Source organism: Sciurus vulgaris (assembly GCF_902686455.1).
Source record: "Sciurus vulgaris genome assembly, chromosome: 11".
In the NCBI taxonomy this organism is placed as follows: Eukaryota; Metazoa; Chordata; class Mammalia; order Rodentia; family Sciuridae; genus Sciurus; species Sciurus vulgaris.
This window is the reverse complement of record NC_136472.1, coordinates 97,414,390-97,434,688: the sequence shown is the minus strand read 5'-3', so window position 1 is coordinate 97,434,688 and position 20,299 is coordinate 97,414,390. Positions and strand designations below refer to the sequence as shown.

The following is a 20,299-nucleotide window of genomic DNA, read 5'->3' as shown; positions in this document are numbered from 1 at the left end:
CTTCCCCTAATGAAGTCAAAGCAATCATTTCACAAGTGTAATCATGTCATTTCCTAAATTAAAACACATCATAATCCAATAGCTAACCTTTATGGAATGCTTACTATGTTCCAGGTATTGTTCTAAGTGCTCTACGTGGTATAAGCTGTCCAGTCCTTTTTACAACCCTGAGTGAGGTTTTTTCTTTTTTTTTATCATCCTCATTTTACAAATAAGGAAACTGAGGCACAGAGCGCACAATTTTAAATACTCGATTTTTTTGCTTCTTTTCATAGGACTTTTGAAATGCACTGTCTCCATGTTCTTAGGATAAACTTCAATTCCTAACAAAACTGCAGGACCTATGCTGGCCATCCTCATTTCTGGTTTCATCCCCTCCCTATACTCTGTTGCAACTGTGTGGACTCATTGCAGTTGTTCCAAAAGGCATCCTTGCAGATGACAGGGAGAGCAGGCTGTTTCCTCTGACTCTGCTACTCCTTTCTTGGTCTGGATGATAAAAATGTCACAGTTTAGACTTCATTTCTTCTCAAAGAAGGCGTTGGGTGGTTAGATGCCTCCTGTTGTGCTCCTGTATCTTCCTGTATTACTCCCATTGGAGTACACCTTATAGGACATCAAAATGAATTATTTGCCTTTATATCTCTTGCTCATAATACATTTTGAGCAAGTAGTACATAGTACTACTGGAGTCACATGATGTTTGTGCCCCTTAAAATAAGTTGAATTAGTGAAGAGAAAAAAAAGCATAGTATGCTTTTTTCCTGTTTCCATTTCACATTCCCAATATAATCATGTCACTTTCCAGGAAAACTATTGTATACCATTGAGCTCCAAATTCATTTTTTTTTTTCTTTCCCACTAGAAGATTGTGCTGTGACTTTTTCTATGAGTCTTGTGCTACTTGTATATTTGACTAATATGACTTACATTTCCCCATCAGTTTTCCAAAGAAGTGACACCAGGCAATCTAGGCATGAAGGTCAATAAGCCGCTTCTGACCCAGCCATTTCACCTGCCTGTGTTACCAACACATAAGACCCCTGGTGTGGCACCGTGGCATCTCTGCCTTTTAGGAATGTTGATTTTGATGTTCTGCCAATTAGGGTGATGACTACTATTTCTGGGGAAAATGTAGGAAAATATCTGTAATTCAGAGAAAGGTTATTCTACTAATTACAAATATTTTGTCTGACATGTCCACATTTTCAAAACACTTCTGGGATGAGTATTTTCAAACTCTCAAGCTTTACATGGATGTTTTAATTAAGATATAACTTGACAATTCCACCTAGAGAACATGTCACTGAAGATATTTGGTATCAGAAAGCTAACTTGTTTCTTCCCATGGGAGAAAGTATACAAAAATGCTAGAAAAACATTTTACTACGTGATTCATTTCACACTGGTTTGAAAGTCAGGGCTCCTTGACACGGCTACCTCTACTGTTAGCTGCATTGTATAGTTTCTTGGTCTCAAGTCTCGAGGCTTCAGGACTGTAAACATGGGAACAGGCAGAATGAGACAGCAGCAGCCAGTAACACTTGTGGTCAGTTTGAACCATCCCTCAGGCCCCCCAGGCCTTCAAATATTTTTACATGAAACTGAAGAAAACAGGTTTCAAATAGGGAACAGGAAGCAGCAGAACATACTGCCAATTGGAGAAGTCTCCTGCATTCCAGGCAAGCACAAATTGATCAGAGGTATATGTTCAGTGTGGACCAATCACATCAGTAAATCCAGCTGAACTGGTGGCATTATATAAGCTTCTAAAATGTCTAGATTTGGGCCAGGCATTCAAGGTTTAGTCCTGCATGGAATGGTAAGTTATTTGACGACATTAGGAGTATACGAATTATCGTGAAGACAATTGCTTACATCAGACTTCTTTGTCCATGTCATGTTAACACAGGCATGCTCAGCACTTAAATTCCAAGAGAATATCTCCTTTGGAGTTTAGGTGATTGTGACTTTCAGGATTTTGCAAATAAATCAGAAAGCAAGGAGGGGTAGTCAAGGTGAGTATATGTGTGTGTATAATTTAAATAAATTTTAACTTATACATAAAAACAGACTTTATAAATATTTATGGAGCACCAAGTAATGTTTTGATAGGTGTATGCATTGTGTAATGTTTGAATCAGGTTACACATATCTATCTACTCAAATATTTATCATTTCTTTATATTGAAAACAATCAAAATACTTTCTTCAAGCTTTTTGAAATATATAGTACATTATTGTTATTGTAGTCATCGTACTGTGCAACAGCACACTAGAACTTTGTGTTCCTATCTAGCTGTAACTTAGAACCCATTGATCAGCCTCCTCACTGTCCCCAGTCTCTGGCAACCACCAATATACACTCAATAGTTGTCATTCTTATTATTTATTTATTTATTTGCTTATTTATATTTATCAGTTCTTTTTAGTTATACATGACATTAGGATTCATTTTGACATAATTATGAAAGTGAGGAATATAGTTTGCTCTCATTCAGACCTCGTGACTTCCCCTTCCCCTCCCTCCTCCTTCCCCCTGTTCTCTTTCCTCTACTGGTCTTTCTGCTATTTACTTATCATTTTTTTTAAATTAGTGTCTTGTGGACGTACGTGATGATGAGATTCACTGTGGTATAGTCATATAGGCACATAGGAAAGTCAGGTTAGATTCATTCCACGGTTCTTTCCTTATCCCATTCCTCCCCCTCCCCTTTAATCTCCTTTGTCAACTTCCCTGATCTTTCTTCTGCCCACCCCTCCACCACACATCTTAAATTGGATTAGCTTCTACATATCAGAGAAAACATTCAACCTTTGGCTTACTTGGCATGTAGTCTCCAGTTCTATCCACTTACAGGCAAATGCCAAAGTCATTTTTCTTTATGACTGTGTAATATATATATATATATAATATATATATATATATGATGTATGTGTGTGTGTATGTGTGTGTGTACATATATATATTCTTCTGTTGAAGTATGGTCATTCTTAAACGTGAATTCTTCCTGCAGTGAGGAATTTCCTTGCCTCTGTCCCTACAACCCGGGAAATAGTAGCAAACTGTTAAAAATAGTAACACTTGGCATTTTTCAAAGAACATTTACATGTTTTACCTTGAGTCCTATAAATACTCCTGAAGTCAGGCAAGGTGGTTGTTACTATCTTAGTTTAGGAGATAAGAAAACTTACTATTCAAAAATTGAATGATGTTAAAGTGATAAGGCTAAAGATAATTCTGGTCTTCTGTCTCTAGGACCAAAACTTTCCCCAGCTTTTGCTGTCTCTCCTATTCTACTTAGAAGATCCTGACACATGTAATTATATAGTAACAAGCACTTATTAGGATCTCAATGATTAAATGATTACTATAAATAATGAATGAATACATGGAATGAATAAATGAAACTGTGAGAGGAGGAAACTACTAATTGGGGAATTCAAAGGTGTCTACCACACAAGACCTCAGGTGATTGTCACAGATGCTTCCTGAGTCTTCATCTCCATCTCACAGGAATGAAAACTGCATTTTGAGATACTTAAGTAAGTAATTAAGGAGGTATTATTATGAGCCAGACACAGGGTAGTTGCTTTGCATAATTGTTCCATTATTTATCCCATTTAATCTTCACAACAATCATCAGAGAGGTATCAAATTTTTCCCATTTTACAGAAAACTGAAGCTTAAAGAAGTTAAGAAATTTTCCTTGGGTCAGACACAGAGTCAAGTTAGATCCAGACTCCATGATTCTGATGCATGAACACTTTCAAGGCCTGGACCTCCTCTCATGATTAAGTCCTGGTTCACAAGGTCTCTGAGAGCTGCAGCCAGGGTTTCAACTCTTACTTCAAGGGCCATTCTGTTCTTCTAGAGCCCACTGCCTCTGGGGTCACTTAAGGACACATTTAAAATATGAAGTATATGAACAACTGAATGCTGTTGAAAATCTTTGTATATCAAGTGCTCTACAGTAATCATTTTATTGCACAGTAGATGCCTAATTTTCTGAAGGTGTGTTTACTTGTTTTTCTATGGTTAAAACTATGATTTTACTATGGGGTCTCTGTAGGACTCCAAACACCCCACTAATATCAAAGTAACTGCCGTACAGTAAATTTATCTTGAGGTATAGTAAGAATTGCCCATATTCTATAATTATTTTGTAGAGAAGATGGAGGGTAAACCAAAATCCCTTCAAATGAGTTTAAATCTCCAGATGCATATGTGGATTACAAACTTGTCTTTTCCCATAGAAGATAAAAACATGTAAAACTTTGATCCACAAAGGCTTTGGAGTTGTGGCATTATATAGTGCAGTTTTTTAGATTTTGAAACTTCCATGCATCCCTCTTCTCAAAAGCGAAATGGAAATATGTACAAGTTTTCTAAAACTAGAGTGAATTTTATGTTAAGATCTTTTTGAAAATTTTATGATACTACCTGAGGTAGTTTTTCCACGTAGAAGAGTAAGAATTTGGAATTAGTGGTTGAGTGCTACCAAAAACCCCACTTATATAATTTCAATAAGAAATGAATAATGGGAACATTGATCTGTGGTCACAAAGTGCCAAAAATATCACTCCACAAACAAAGACTATTCCATCACCACCCAGACAAGAAGGGGAGACAGGATGTATTCACCAAAAATAATTTAATTCAATCCTGAAAATATTTATTAAAAAAATCTATTTTATCCCCAGAACTATGTGGGTCCTGTTTTTGATACAATGAATAATACATGGTTTCTGCCATCTTGTAACTCACAATGTAGTGGAGGAAATGATATATATATATATATATGCCAGGAAAGGTAGGGTAGAATATACAGCTTTAAATAACATGCTGCAAGACTGTTGAGGTTGAAAAGATCAATTCCTGGGAGGAAAATCTGGAACAGATCCTGGTAGGAGATGATATTAGAGAAGTGCTTTCTACTTACATGTAAAGCAGCAGAGAACACACAGGTGCACCACAGCCAGGATTCCAGTCCAGTGCATTTCCCTGCACTATCCTATTGGACCGTCCTGAAGCATTTCACCCTTTTAGCTACTCTGTTCCTTCCCTTCATTTCTCTTTTAGTTTTACTTCCCTCTGTAAACCCACTCCTTTCTCTACCCTCACCTGCCTCCTTCCAATTTTCTTCTTTTCTTACCTGTTTTCTGCTAATGGTTCTAAAATGTTTACAATCTTCTCTTATCACACTCCTGGTGATATTTTCCATACTTTCCACCATCTTCTTATGTCTTTAAATCTATATATATCCCCTGTTCTACCCGCTGTCTAAGTTCCATACCCATATATCAAACCCCACTTAGTTATATTATTGACACTTAAATTCAATATATGTATTATGTTTGGATGTGAGGTATCCACCAAAAGCTCACATGTGAGATAATGCAGGAAGGTTCAGAGGAGAAATGATTGGGTTGTAAGAATCTTAACCCAATCGGTGAATTAATCCCTGGTGGGATTAATTGCAGTGGTAGGGTGTGGCTGAAGGAGGTAGGAATTGGGGTGTGGCTATGGGGTATATATTTGTATCTGGTAAGTAGAGTCTCTCTGTTCTTCCCTCTGCCATGCTCTTCTACCACGATGTTCTGCCTCACCTCGAACCCTGAGGAATGGAGCCAGCCTGCTATGAACTAAGACCTCTGAAATCGTGAGCCCTCAAATCTTTTTTGCCTTTAGGATTGTGCTGCTCAGGTCATTTAGTCACAGCAGCGAAAAAGCTGACTATAACAATATCCCAAACCATATTTGGTTTATCTAAAACATGCCTGGTCTTCTGAAATCCTTGTTCTGTGAGTGCCACCACTGTCCACTGGGGTATTGGAGATAAAACATTGAGGGCCATCCGAAGCTCATTTCACCCATTCCTGATTCAGAGGGTCAGCAAGGCCCGTGGACTCTACTTCATCAGTATCTCCCAAGATTCCACCTTCTTTACCATCTCAGTAATAGTTTTAATTAGGGCCTCATTGCCATTTTCAAAGCCCTTCTGCATCCTCATTTACCTTCCTGCTGCAGAATAAGACTTCTAAATTTCAAATAAAACTATCAGGACCCAATTTTTATCCTGAATATTATGTGAAGTAACAGAAGGATTTTACATTCTGGGCAGCTTTGCTTATAAGAATTCTAGGCTTCATACTCAGGCCTCCTCATAACTGACCCCCTGCTCCTTTATCATATTGTCTTTTCTCAATTATGCCAAATTACCTTCAGGTATCCAAAAGAATTGTGCAGTATAATGACTTTATGTCTGTCACAAAATTTTGGCTGTCCTCTCCTGTAATTATTCAGTCTCTAAAAGTTGGTGCAATTCTAATCTACTCCTTCACTGTCCACAGTTTCTTTTATCTGAACTTTTTCTGCCAAAGAATGAATGCATATTTTAAATCAAATGTATCTTAACGTACATGTATTTGCCTTTCACTAGATTAGTGATTTTTATCCTTTTGGGAGGGCCAATTGCACTTAAATTGTTGCGATTCAAATAAATATTTTACACTCTTTAGGAAAATGTAGGCTTAAACAAATTTTATCTATAATTTTAGGTTACAAAATCCATGAAAATCTCCTAAGGATGCACATAGACCACAGACCAAGTGTCCCTGCTTAGACAGGAAGTCCCTTCAAGATAGAAGCCATAGTTTTTTCTTTGACTTTCTTTCCCCAATACCCAAACCAATAACTATCATACAGTTTTCTCTCAATAAATTTATATTAAATGAGGGCAGGATAGATGTTCCACATTTGATTATGGTCAGAGGAAGGAAAGAGATTTTTTAAAGATGGATGGAGAAACTTGATGGAAGGTACTAGTTTTAATTATGTAGACACTCCCTGAGTGGTTAACTTTGTAAGAGGTTAAAACAGTAGAAGTAAAATTATGGGCTCAATTAATGTTTCCTCCACTGATGAAAATATAAACTGGAGGACTTTAAGTATAACCATATATTTGAATATTATTGAAGAATGAAATCAAAGGATATCTAATTTTATGTTGTTCATTCCCAACCTACCAGCTTTCAGTGCCTCCACTGGAAAGATAGGTAGACTATTCTATGTAATTAAGTAATAGTGGAAATAGGAATTTGTCACATTTTCAGCATCACATATGGTGTATTGCATCATCCTAGATTTAATCAAGGAGTGTGTAAGATTTTAGGTAGTTCCCTAGTCATGGATAATTGTATGGTTCCTCCTAAAATTCATTCCTATTTCTCTAAGAGAGGAGTGAAAGATAAGATTATGTAACTATTACAACAGCATGTGTCAAAAGAGTTGGATTTTGTGGCATAAGAATTCATCCCAAGCATGTACCCTAAATAGTTTTTCTCCTACTTTTTAGTCCTTACAAGGTTGTGCTAAAATTGTCCCTGCTCAGGAGTAGTAAACAATCAAAATGATTCACTTCCACAGTGGAATGCACATTAACATCTCCTTCAATAGACTAAATTGTACTTAATAAAATTAAAATATCAAATTGAATATATAATATACGCTAAATCTATACACACACACACACACACACAAACACACACTTGAAGCACATCATACTGATAGTAATTAAAAGCCTAGATTTGGGGGTCAGGAAAAAATGGGATTAAACATTCTACTCCACTAATTTTAGTTGTGTTGTTTTAGATAAACTATTTATACTTGAGGAAATTGGGATATTGAGAGGTTAAATTTTAAAAATTAAATTTCCAAAATGGTACCCTTTGAGTTATTATTATTTCAGCAAGTACATTTTTCACATTAAATAAAAAAGTAATGATGTGGACAGTTGGGTTTATCTTTGCAGGAAAATCAACATCTAATCAGAAAGCTAGGAATGTACTATCATGGTAGCCGGGATTTTAGAATTCCCAATAATCATGTAAAACCATATAAGTTGCAAATATACATTCTAGACTCAATATACATTTAAAGATTCAATAGGTATTTATTGGATAAATGACTTTCTGTTGCCACATAAGCTACTAGAATTAGATATGTGAAAAAAGTACCTAGAAATCTGGTTGGAGAAATCACCTTCAAAGGAAATCAAATCTGATGTGTAATAACCAACACTTGTTAAATATGATGTTAATTATTCAATATTTAAGAACCATTTAAAAATCATTTCTCATGTATTACACAAGCAAAAGGAAAGTTGTTTCCTTCCATCTCAACACCTGTTTCCCTTTAGCCAAGAGTTGCAGGTTAGAGAAGCCAAAAGGTTTCTTGGCTTTGGGTCAGTTAACAAATATGGCATTCAGTCTTACACAGTGTAAACACAGCACTAAGGAGAGGAGGTAAACATCAGGTTGGTAATGAATCCTCTTCTTGCCAATGAAAGGCATCAACCCAAGATTGAATAGTACCTCTGGGCAACAGACATGCAGACAAGATACAAAAAATGATCAGAGAGCTTCCATGAGAGAAAGACAAATTTGACAAAATATGTATCATTAATGAGAAAGCAATGATGAAAGTTATCCTCACAGATGGCCTTGTTCAGCCTCCTTATTGTACAAATGAGAAAACTGTAGTTGAAGAACTAAATGACCTCTCTCAAATCCCTCCCAGTTGGTAGCAAAGCCTAGGTAGCATCCAGTGTCCCCCTGGGTCTCAATATTATGCTTCTTAAATTACCTCACAATGCAGAATCCTGACCAGTAACAGCAACATCCTGTCCACTCAGCAGTTTTGTCATAGATTCAAGGACTGAGTCATCAGACTCTCAGGACTGGATGAAGGCCTGCCACTCAGGGCTCCATCTTGTCATTTAGTGTTCTTCTACTTATTTTTGGTTATTGATTACTTTTCACTGCTGCTTTGATTCATGTTTCTTGTACATAAATCTTCAATCTCTCTAATGGCTACGTACCCAACTGTAAGTTATTTTGAATGTTTCCCAGAGCCTGAGATGTCTAAGTCAATTAACAGATAAAACTTTTTTTAGAGCTGGAGAGCCAGAGGACAAGATTTTTGAAGCATGTAACTTCAGTGACGTTTTAGCGCCTTCCCCATGGAAGTCATACACAAATCCAAATGTCTTTCTCCTCTTTTTTGGTTCCAATCCATGAAAAACAAGTTCGCTCCAAAATTCATATCAGTGAAACTCAACAAACATCTGTTGAGAATTTACCACGTGTAAGGAACTGAGCCAATGGAAGCCCAGAGAATCTGTTTTGAGAATCTGTTCAAGTTCTTTGTAGTCCACAAACATTTCTTCCAGATACCGTAGTTCCCTCTCTCTGAATACCCAAAGTGCCTAACTAAATCATACATAGTCATGGGGAAAACTATGTGGCACAATCAGTTTTATGCTTTCATCCTTTCACGGGAAGACTTTAAACACTGTGAGGGCAGGAATAGTGTATGTGCATGCTTTGTTCACTGCTATGATCCTTAGTGTCCAGCACACTGCACACAGCAGGTATTTGGAATTTAATAAATATTTGTGGAATTAATTTGTCTTGCTCTGTTCCTGTCAGAAAACTAACTTGTTTCATTTTTCCAGGGTACTTGGTTTTGCTTAAATGTCCTGCAAGCCAGGAAACCCCCAACCCAATTCCCAACCAAATGGAGAGGGTTGGTTTTTTTTTTTTTTTTTTAAGAGATCACAAGCTGGTCAACTAGTGAAAACTATGTCTTCTAGAAGTATATATGTAAGACTCTGCAGGATATGTAAGAAATAGTAAACATGTATTTATCTTGATTTTTCTTCCCAGATATTAACTAGAACTCTTTCCAAAGAGATTGTTTTCCCGGACTATTCCCAAAAATCTACTAATGCTACCCTCATATGACCAGAATTATCTTGAAGAATCTTTTTTCTGGCAAAGAATAAATTCCTTGTCATTAAAAATCTGACTCACATAGATGCTCAAGTGACCAGTGATCAGGGCAGTTTAGAAAGAAGAAGAGAGCATAGTGACCCAGCAAGTCCCTGTGAAGGGTCATGAAAGTCTCACAAAACATCAAAGTGGAGAGAGGTCATTTCCCTTAGTTATGACCAAGTGACTGCATCTTGTCACCCTTCTTTGATGCAGCAGAACTGGCAGTTCCATTATGTTGTGTATTTGTTTCACATCCTGGAGGTGTGGTAGTAAAAACTCTAGAAGGCAGTCATCATTAGTTCAAAACTTTATATTAACTCGTTTGATCTCATTTCCTCTTTATCTCATGTCTCAGATAAGTAATGCAATGCATACATTCAAATTGTGCTACAATAGGAAAGGGTATAAAGTGAACAATTTCAAAAACAATCTTTACTCCACCCAACTGTCCAAAAACTCTTCCCTACCCTTAGGGAACTATTATAAATGGTTAAGTGTGTCTCTTTGTGTTTTCTTGTGAAATTCATGCACATATTATATATAAACATATATTTTTTTCAGAAACAATTCTGCATTTTTCATATTTTTATATTGTTTATCTTTGAGAACATTTTATTACTAGTAATATGGACTCATCACATTATTTAAATAGTTTCATGATGTACTATCATAGAGAGGTAAGAATGTTAACTACTTCTCTGTTGGTGCACATTTAGGTGTTTCTTAGTTTTTTCTGTCACTAAGTGCTACATAGAATTGTGTGCCTACTTTAGGGCTGTATTGAAAGGTACATAGATTTTATTAGTGTCATTTTGAAAGGCAATAGGGTAGAATCTGGGAGTACCTAGTTCTCCACATTCCTGCCAACCCTAAATATTATTAATCTTAAAAAATGATAATGTGTCAGGGGAATATGCCTCTCACTGTTAGTTTCATGCTACTTTGATTAGTAGTTAGATAATTTTTATTCAATAAATAAGCAACTCACTCTGAGTATATGCAATCCCTCTTCTAGGTGCTGCTGACATAGTGCTAAGTACAACAGACAGGCTCCTGGTTCCATTGAGTTTATATTTTACTCCAGGGAAACAGGCAACGTGTTCATAAGTGAACACACATTTAAGATGATTATACCTTCTGTGAGTCAAAATAAAGTAGTCAGCAAAGTCAGAAAGGAACCTGGGGGCATGCTATTTTATATGGGTATGTAAAGTATCACAGACAAGAAGACATTGAATCAGAGACCTGAAGAAAGTAAGAAGATGAAGTTGTAGATATTTGCAGGCAATAGAGTTTTAAGCCAAGGGAACAGCACGTGGGAAATAGGTAGAAATACAGTTGGCATGTTAGGTATCTTGGTCACTAGTTATGGCTTCTGTGAATTACTTGTTTGTGCACTTATGGGAACTAAGCATATCATGGATAGTTAGGATAGTCATTCTTCATCCTTTTGTGTGTGTTGTGAATGCATTCTTCCTAAGAATTCCATTTATTGTGACTCTTTTGTTGTTGTTATGAAGAGGAGTTTTTTGGGGTCTTGTGTAAGAAGGTTTTTCTGGATAAGTAACTGTTTTATTCCTGTGGAAATAGTAGTCACAATTATTCCAGATCAAATACTCTCAACTGCTGTAGTTCTGACCAATTCCCTAAACATTTTGGTATTCCTAAAAGAGCTTTGACAGCCATATCCTTGGGACTCTGCGGACTCAGGAATCATTACCAGCAGTTGTCAGCCCATGTAAGATATGGGTCTTACTCCATAAACCCTATAGTTACATACTGGATGTAAGGAATTTTTTTTCCCTGCAGCTACTAAGAAAATGAGATTTGAATGGATTCACTAGGGTTCAGATATAGTTTCCTAGGAGTCATATTTATGTGTTATCCTCTGGGTAGTTTTGAAATGATTCAGTAAATGGATTACTCAATACATTGTTCCCCACCCACAGATCCCCAAGATTCCATGGAAGTATATAATAGGGGGATGTAGCGTAAACTGAAGAAGTAATCTCTCCAAACTTTATATGGCAGAGAGTAAAAAACTTGGTTTGGAATGCAACCTCCCTTGGTATATTCTGGATCTGGCATACATCAATTTTGAAATAAAACCCTAGGGCATGGTTCTTAGATCTAGCTAAGCATCAGAACCATCTATACAGCTTTCCGAAATGTAATCCTTGAACCAAAATATTCTTGATTCACATGCTCTATCTAGGGTAATCCCTGATAGACCTTTCAAAATCTATGGGCAATCCTGGCACCTATCCATTCTTGGGAAGTCTGAATACAAATATTAAGTTCACAACACACAGATTGTTTCGCTACTTTTCTATACATGTCTACTACATCTGTTCTCCTTTCAAAACAGCTTCAGAATACTTGAATATTATGAGTCATTTACTGATTTTTTTTAAAGAACTTTGAGTGGCAAATGTATGAAATCAAATGCATGTAGTCATTCATATTTTTTAATTTTAATTTTTTTAATTTTAGTTGTACATGACAGTAGAATGTATTTGGGCAAAATATACATATGTAAAGTATAACTTATTCTTTCAAGTTCCCACTTTTGTGATTATACATAATGTGGAGTTACCCTGGTCATGTGTACAAATAAAAGGCTAGGAAAGTTATAACCAACTAACTCTTCTGTTCTTCCTATTCCCCCTCCTCCTTCCCTTCCCTCCATTACCTCCTGCCCAGTTTGATCTATTTCTATTATTCCCCTCCCAACCTCGCCTGTTTGGGGTTAGCATCCACAAATCAGAAAGAACGTTCGACATTTGGTTTTGTGGAATTGGCTTATTTCACTTACATGATATTTTCCAGTTCCATTCATTTACCAGCAAGTGCCATAATTTCACTCTTCTTTATAGCCAAATAATATTCCACTGTGTCTACATACCACATTTTCTTTATCCATTCATCCATTGAAGGACACCTAAGTTGTTTCCATAGCTTGGCTATTGTGAGTTGCGCTGCTATAAACATGGATGTGTCTGTGTCAATGTAGTGTGCTATTTTTAGGTCCTTTGGGTATAGACCAAGGAGTGGGATAACTGGGTCAACTGGTGGTTCCATTCCAAGTTTTCTGAGAACTCTCCATACTGCTTTTCATAGTGCTTGCACCAATTTGCAGTCCCACAAACAATGTATGAGAGTACCCTTCTCCCCACATCCTCACCAACATTTATTGTTACTTGTCTTCTTTATAACTGCCATACAGACATGAAGACCAATGGAACATAATAGAAAACAGAGGCACACCTATATAAATACAGTTATCTCATCCTAGACAAAGGTACCGTAAGTGTACATTGGAGAAAAGATAGCCTCTTCAACCAATGGTGCTGGGAAAACTGAAAATCCACATATAATAGAATCAAATTGAACCCCTATCTCTCACTTTGAACAAAAATAAACTCTGAGTGGATCAAAGACCTAGGTATTAGGCAGAAACCCTGTACTTCTACAGGAAAAAGTAGGCCCAACTCTCCAACATGTTGGCTTGGGAACTGAATTCCTCAACAAGGCTCCTAAAGTGCAAGAAGTAAAATCAAGAGTCAATAAATGGGATGGTATCAATCAGAAAAGCTTCTTCACAGCAAAGGTAACAATCAAGAACATGTACACAGATCCCATAGATTAGGAGAAGATTAGAAGAAAATCTTCACCACCAGTTCCTCAGATAAGGCATTAATTTCCAGGATGTACAAAGAACTCAAAAACTTAACACCAGAAAAATAAATAATCAATAAATGGGTGAAGAAACTGAACAGACACTTCCCAGAAGGAGAAATATGAATGGTCAAAACATATATAAAAAGTGTTCAACATCTCTAGCAATTAGAGAAATGCAAATTCACTTTTATGATAAGGAAACATTATGTTTGTCCCTCAAAGAATGAAGTGCTTCTTGTGGCAACCCACCTGCACACTGCCTCATGTCTGTGAGTTTTATGGTTTTCTTCTTGAATATAGAGTATTGTAACTTGTTGTTATTCTATACCTTTCCACTGGTTCTTTTCTCAAAAGCAGGAATCATTTCTACTTTTTTTTTTATCATAACATCTAACAGGATAAAAAACAATATTAGAAGCAGAATAGTGGTTTTTAAATGTATATTTTATGAACACATGATTCTAAAAATTAGAAAGCTTAATAAATCACTATTAAAGAGTTGTTTATCTAACCAGCTAGATTAGGTTCTCTATGTACTCTCCATAAAAGAAAATATTGTTAATTAACAGTGATCATAAAAGGAATACCTACTCTAAGGAAAAATTAAAGAACATCCTTATATTATGCAAAGCCCTAAACTATGAAGAGGATATCAAACTAGTGTGTATAGGAAATAAAACATAGGAATTTAAATATCAGAATATGTAAATGAAGTAATTTCCTTCTGAAAGATCAAATTTGAGAGGGTGGGGTAAACTTGGGAGACATGCAGAGAACTTAGTTCCAGGCAGCTTTCTCTATTTTTATGACCCTACAAAATCACTGTAGGAGTATGTCATTCTAACCCCAATCACAAGACAGAAAAATACTCTCCCTCGACCTAACTTCCAGACAACTGCAAAACTGAGTTTATGAGTCTTTCAGTAAGTAATCCATGATTCACTGGACAGATGAGCAGCCAACACAAACTGTCAAGTCTTCTGAGCCACCCCGAGACAGAGCAGTCCACATTTTCAGACCTCCAACTGAGAAACTGAATTACTAAATTCAACCTGGATACAACCGGATGCTTTTCCACATTGCCTATCACTCGTTTTCCTTCTCGCCCCTCCAGGCTTATTTTTTCCCAGCCTCACACATGCACTGCTCGCCAGCAATGTGAACAAGAGCATCTCAGCTTAAGCATCCAGGCTTTCCCTCCCTCCTACTTTCTAAGGAGTCCAGGTGTGTGTTGACTCAGCCCTGGACAACACTGCAGTGAAAACAATGGAGGCAAAGGAAGAAGGAAACACTGAAATTATGCTCCTAACATTGTGCTTTCTGCCAATGCCTGGCTGTCATGAGTACAAAAGAACAGACCCCTTTCCTGAAGGAGGGACAACTCTCTGAGATGCATGCTACAGAGCTCCTTGACAAGTGTCAAGCCCAGGCTCCATTTTTACCTGAAACCATATTCTTGCTCAGAAACCTCTCTTTTGTTACTGTTTTCCTTTATAGGTTCTTTCTAAATGACATTCCCTGGATGAACTCCCTGTTCCCCAATCCCTGCCTCAGGCTTTATTTCTAAGGATCCTGATAGATATCGTGTCTGTTTATCATCGGGATTTTTCTGCATGTCATGTGACTGACAATTCCAAGCTTTTCAGTATTATTATTTTATTTCTTTTGAATATGTCATTCCATGGAAATGGCCTTGAGGGCAAATGCAAAAAGGCCCAGATTATTCATATTACAATGAATTTTGCATTTCATCCTATGTATTGTACCCTTTTCTCTCCTCTTTGGATCTTCTCACATGCTGTTGGCTAGGACAATTTTCACTATAGTTTTTGTCTGGAAAATTTTAGCTCACTCTCAGCTCAGATTCCTCAAAAAAGTCCTTTCAGATCTCTTTCCTCCCTGATCTACTAAATCTATATTACAGATCTCTTCCTTCTATAGCCCTTCCACAGCATACACATTCTAGGCCATGATAAATGATAAACTCAGGAAGGATATGGAATGAGTCTATTTTGGTTATTTCTGAATCCCCAGAATATAGAATAATAACTGACACACAATAGGGATATAATTTTAAATTCTATATTAAAAATGAGCAACTGTGTGAATGTTAACAAAATGAAAGATATATTGGGTGATTTTATTTGTTATGTGATATTCAAAAAGAACTTGGGCATTATATCCAACTAGAGATGCTTAGGAACTATGGGACAGTAAAATGAGATTCGTGTTCTGAAGCACAGTCTGATGCCATAGAAATTAATAAAAAAAATTTCTGAATGACTTTCTTACCTACTTTTTCCATTTTTAATTCTCAGTACAGTACTTACCTTCCACTAGAATCAACTTATTCTCATCCTCACCGTCATCTCTCCCTGCCTCTATGTATACTGTTCCCTTTACCTAAAACACCTTCCCTATCTCTTCTGCGCCCACATCCCATGGAGTCCACCTAAGTCCTCAGATGATTCATGAACCTTTCCCAGACTCTTCCAGCTCTTGTTGACATTCTTCTTCATTGGATTTCATAAAACAAAAAAACCACAGAAATGTTGTTATCTCCTCTGGAGCAGAAGTTCTGTCTCAGACACTGGGAATGGAGAAACAAATGACAGTGCCCAGAGCACAATTGGCATTGGATAAATGTTTCTGGAGTTTTTAATAAGTCAATATGCTGGAGTAGGTGTGAGCCAATTTTTTTTTCATCATTTCCTGCCATCCAGAGCTCAATGTAAGGTTAAAGCAAAGCAGTTTGGGCCTGGGGCCATTCACAAATATAATTAATGCTGTTCACTCTTAACACTAAAAGACCAGTGGTATTATATCTCAAGAAGGTCTGTCAACATTAGATTAACTTGAAAAATACAAGTTTCTCATTCAGAATGGATGTGAATTTCAGAAGGGAAATAATTCATATCGCAGTGAAATGTGTTTGATTTTTGTAAAATGGAGGAAAAGGAGAGTTGTAGCTCAGGGTTGAAGCCTTCTCACTCTTTCATGCCCCTACCACTAGCCATAGAATTCCTCATTTCTTCTCAAAACCCCAATCACTGAGACCAAAACCCACACCCTTCCTCAAAAGTAGTCACACATGGCACGGGTCTGAAGCCACAGTATTTTCAGAATCCAGTAGGGAAAGAAGTAGCTTGAGTGTGAAGAGGACTGGGGCTTTCTGAGAAAAGTTTGTAAGGGAAAGAAAACTGACAGGGCAAAGGTTGAAACTGAGAAAGGGTGGAAGTGCAGGGGAGTCTGCAGATGAGGGCACATCCATGTGTAGCGCCTTTGGGGTGCTGCACCAGGGAATTGTAACTCAAATGACTTCAAGGGGAAGAAAGATTTGGTCTCTTTCAAATCAAAGAAACTTGTATAATCTACACACATTTAAACTTAAAAAAAAAAGTGATCACAAGTTTGCAACTCATTCTGCCCCTCAATGTAAACTTTTGTGTGACTTCAATAAAATTGCCTGCATCCCTCAGGGAATACCACTGGAGCCCAGGCAGGGCCTACACTAAAAACGGCAGGGTCCCTCTGCACCACCATGGCCAGCCAGGATTACAACACTGTGGCTTGCACTACTAAGTAGTGAGGAAATAGCTACTTTGGGATAGTTCCTAGAGGAAGGAACAATATGGTCTATAAATGACTTTCCTTTAACCAGAAAGTAGCTTCAGATCCATATGATATCCAAAATATGTGAGATAAGTCTCGGCTATTATACACCAGCTGTGTGTCTTTGAGCAATTTATTGGACTTCTTAGCCTCAAATTTTCAGCTATATTATGACCGTTTGGACTGGGAATTCCTTCATATCATTGTAAACTCTAAAATTTAATTTTGGAGATTTCATTATGATAAAATTGTTTATAAAATAAGAAAAGATCTTGACTGGAACATCTTCCAGTATAACTTTCAGGAGTGGAGGTTATGCTAGATCATTTGCCATCTTAATAGTGTCATGTTCTCCTACTTACACTTCTCTCACACAAAGATGTCATCATTATCCTCATGAAGAGAGCCTTAAAGGGCTTCACCATCATTCAAACATACCTATGATATACCCTTGAATAAGCAACCCCAAACCAAGTACATGTGTTTGTAAGGCATGATTTATTCTTAGTGGAGATTTCCCCTGGTGATAATCATTTTTCCTTTTTAAGTGTTAGTAAAAACAGTAATAACAATAATACTTACTCTTATAGAGCAGTGACTATCAGGCTAAAAGAGGATTTAATGCCTTAGAAGATGTAATCATAGTGTCCTTATAGGACAGATTCTACCAGTATTCCAATTTTACAGCTAAAGGAACTGAATGGAGGCAGGTTATATAACTTACTGAAAGCTGTACAGCTGGTTTGTAGGGGAGCCAGCATTCAGCTAAGTCAGTCTGGCTTTGCCTAATCATCCATTCTAGAATTTTGCTGAATATTGTCATGCTTGGCATCTAGTCCATGATGCTTAGAATTCACTTCTTCCAAGCTACTGTTTTCACATTTTATCATTCTCTAAAAGTCTGCCATTCCTCTTTTCTGTGATTCTTCCAAGACTTCAACATTTGTATCTTTTCCCCAGACATTTAAATAGGTGCTCTCTTGTTTGGTTTCCACTTGCATGTGACTGTTTTACTCTTTCCAATTAGATCCTTGTTGGAGATTAATGAAGCACAAGGGAGAGGTCACTATCATTCTGTCCTACTGCCATTTGCAAACTCAGGCGTGGGTCTACCCTGTGTTATCCTCCCCTAATTCCCAAGCACTTTTACAGATCTTTGTGCACTCTCATTTGGAATTCCACCAAAGTCCAGTTCCTTCTCTTCTTTGTGACTGAATCTGTTTTAATGTCACTTACTTGCCTTTGATCATTCAACAAATATTTATTGAGAACCTATTGTGTACCAGCCACTCATCCTTGGGGGATCAAAGTTGGAAATGGCACAACTTCAGCCCTTGAGAATCTTACAATTTAGCAATGGTTTAAAATGTCACTCAGAAAATGACAGTGAGACAACAGATGACTTGCTTCCTATTTTCCAGGGTGAACAGGAGTCCTTCTTGGCTTACCTTGAACTCACTTCCAAATCCATCCTAACTTTCTTCCTTCCTCTTCTCAGAATTGTTAGTCCTCCTCTAAGGTTTACCCTTCCAACACTGGAGAGTAATATGCCAAATGTTAAAGGAATTGACTGTCTGATGTGGCATTTTAACAGATTTTTACTCTCTTTATAATATTATGTACTTAAATCTTTTTTTAATAATGAGTACATGTGCTTTAAAACATCTAGAGTCTGACCTGTCTCCTATAGCATGTTCTGACTAGAGCCAGTCTTGTCTAGAGCCTGTCCTGTCTAGACCCTATACAGGATGAACTAACATTCCCATCTTCATGCCGAATTTGATGTCAAGAAGCTGCCTTAGAACAAATTTCTGCCCAAGGACAAAATACTGCTATTCAGTGTATTTTTTTCCATTTTCACAGAGCTCATTTTGACCATTTCCTGACATCTTTCTGTTAGGTCATTTTCTTTCACTGGTTCAATTTGTCTGCATGTTTTGTGAGAATAAGTTCACATCTTTTATATGGAATAAATTATATTCTTTTTTCTTTCTTTCACTTTTTAATTTATTTCAGTATTAGGGATCAAACCCAGGTTTGGCCATGCTAGGCATGTCTTCTATCACTGAACTACACCCCTAATTCAGATTGTGTTCTTATTATCACTCCCGTTTAGGCCACAACAGACATTTACCTTTGAATTGATCTTTTCTTTCTTATTACAATTCTTTGAAAATTCTAAATACTGTCTGGAGACAGTAACAAAATATTTTTTAGAACCAATGATACAGAAATAGCAAAAGAAAATTAATGAAACTCTGTAAACTGTACTTTGAAGTTGAGTAGTATGACATCCATTAGAATTCCTGTTCATATGTTCCATCTCAAGATAAATTTATTCTTTGATTTCTGTGAATCCTAGAACTTGAAGTATGGTTCCTGGTTCTACTTTTTACCTTTAGGCAACTTATTTTAAGTTACCTAAAATGCCTAGGGGAGGAAATGCATTCCTATCCATCTTGGCCTCAATTATTATTTTTGAATGTGAGAAAGTAATATAACATATAAACATGTTAATGTTATATGTTTATATAACATATAAACATGTTAATAGCCTCTGTGAACTTTTGTTATAAAAAATCTGACAATTTTTTCCAATAATCTATTTTATCTCACAAGCTCATATTGGCAGCCCTTTCTGGGAAAATCTTCAAAGAAGTTACTCTTCATAAAAGCAGATTTTCTTTTTGTAAAATGTGTTCTAAATAGTTATACATGACAGCAGAATACATTTCAACTCATTGTACACAAATGGAGCACAACTTCTCATTCTCTGGCTGTATATGATGCAGAGTTACACTCTTCATGCAATCATACATGTGAATAGGACATTAAGCTGATTTTCTTATTTTAATTTTATGATAAACTATGTTTTTGCTCAGGAAAAAAAATCAGACTATTAGAATTAGAAGGAACTTTGCAGACCCTCTTGCTGAAACTCTTGAGGAAACTGATGCCCAAGAAGGTATCTGAATGGAGTACCTGGTAGCCTTCTGCCTACCAAGTACATAGCACAGAGAACATATTCAAAACCCTGAGAACCTGCTCTCACACTCCATGCTGATTAAAAGAATGAAGTTCATTAAATGAAAGCAAAGTTATTCTATTACCATTTTTTAAAATTATTTATTTTAATTGACAAAATTATGTATATTTATCATGTATAATA

At 36.7% G+C, this 20,299-nt stretch overlaps 1 pseudogene across 1 annotated transcript in view; it reads left to right on the top strand.

The window, feature by feature from the left end:
• LOC306639898 overlaps positions 1-20,299 on the top strand; it is a 43,068-nt pseudogene that overhangs the window by 7,274 nt on the left and 15,495 nt on the right. The window lies entirely within an intron of this gene.